At 41.4% G+C, this 1,796-nt stretch overlaps 1 protein-coding gene across 1 annotated transcript in view; it reads left to right on the top strand.

The window, feature by feature from the left end:
• LOC116376805 (actin, alpha skeletal muscle B-like) overlaps positions 1-1,796 on the top strand; it is a 6,992-nt gene that overhangs the window by 1,237 nt on the left and 3,959 nt on the right. The gene's annotated exons all lie outside the window — the stretch shown is intronic.

Here is a 1,796-nt window from a genome sequence, read left to right as displayed (position 1 = left end):
TGTGTTCTGACGTGTTAACATCTCTCTGTGTTCTGACGTGTTAACATCTGTCTGTGTTCTGACGTATTAACATCTGTCTGTGTTCTGACGTGTTAACATGTCTGTGTTCTGACGTGTTAACATGTCTGTGTTCTGACGTGTTAACATGTCTGTGTTCTGACGTGTTAACATCTCTCTGTGTTCTGACGTGTTAACATGTCTGTGTTCTGACGCGTTAATATCGCTCTGTGTTCTGACGTGTTAACATGTCTGTGTTCTGACGCGTTAACATCTCTCTGTGTTCTGACGTGTTAACATGTCTGTGTTCTGACGCGTTAACATGTCTGTGTTCTGACGTGTTAACATGTCTGTGTTCTGACGCGTTAACATCTCTCTGTGTTCTGACGTGTTAACATCTCTCTGTGTTCTGACGTGTTAACATCTGTCTGTGTTCTGGTGACTGAGTGTTAAAAGTCTGGATTATTTGAGGTGCTGAGTCGAAGCTTTCATTGCCTTCGTGTTGAGTTTCTGCCCTGAGCCATGACTGACAGGCGCTCACAAATCAATCTACGGAAGCCCAGAGGAACAAACTGATCTCTTTTTTGGTTAATTTCATCGACATACAAATATTTTGTGGTTTAATTTATTCAATAATGATCCTGAATAATAATTAAAATGTTGTAATGTTTAAGTTAAATTTGGACCAAATATGATGGTGTTCATCACGATGAAATACATAAACAGTTAAATTAAGATCAATTAATGAAATCAGTTAAACCTATCCTAACTATTGATCTGTGCTTCTAAAGATGGACGTCTTTTTTAAGTGAGACAGGAGGTGAGACAGGAAGTGAGACAGGAGGTGAGACAGGAAGTGAGACAGGAGGTGAGACAGGAGGTGAGACAGGAAGTGAGACAGGAAGTGAGACAGGAGGTGAGACAGGAGGTGAGACAGGAGGTGAGACAGGAAGTGAGACAGGAGGTGAGACAGGAGGTGAGACAGGAGGTGAGGGACATGAGATTTATTCATTTAAATAAAGGGAGTAATTATATAAACTATTGATTTCGGGTTTATTGATTATAAGAACTGATTCAACATTTATGTTTCACTTTAGGCTGTAAAGATAATTGGAGTATACATACATAAATACATATATATACACTATTTGTATATATGTGTATGTACGTATATGTATATAAATGAGGCCACAATCCACCAACTCTCTCCGGCTGATAAATATTTGAATCCCAAATTGAATGATTAAATATGACACTGGAGAGACAGACAGGTCAGAGTGAGACAGACAGTTAACAGGGGGCGACTGTGACTGTTAAGAGGGTTGTCTGGCAACCGCAGGGTCAACGGTTCGATCCTCGACTGGGACGTGTCATGTGTCGTAGTGACCTGAACCCCCGGCTCCCTGGGTGCCTGTCATTGGCAGCCCACTGCTCCCTAAATACAGGGAGCAGTCAAATGCAGAAGGCAAATTCTATGTATGTATGTGTATGACAATAAAAATGGTTTCTTTTCTTGTGTGTTGAATTTCAAGTTTCTAAGTGTTTTTTGTTCCTGCAAACACGATTTTGTCCACAGGACAGTAGAGACAGACAGACAGACAGAGAGACACAAACAGACAGACAGTATAGAAGGCGAGTGAGACAGACTGAACTTTGAGAGAGAAACTACCAAACACAGTCAGGACTCAGCTTCATGCCCTAATTAGGAAGTTTTCCCAGAGTGCTTTGTTGTTCATTCAGAGAGTAGTGGAGCCCTGTGTGTGTGTGTGTGTGTGTGTGTGTGTGTGTGTGTGTGTGTG

This window comes from Anarrhichthys ocellatus, unplaced genomic scaffold (assembly GCF_004355925.1).
Source record: "Anarrhichthys ocellatus isolate YVR2014 unplaced genomic scaffold, GSC_Weel_1.0 scaffold620, whole genome shotgun sequence".
NCBI lineage: Eukaryota > Metazoa > Chordata > Actinopteri > Perciformes > Anarhichadidae > Anarrhichthys > Anarrhichthys ocellatus.
This window is presented reverse-complemented; position numbering and strand designations above follow the sequence as displayed.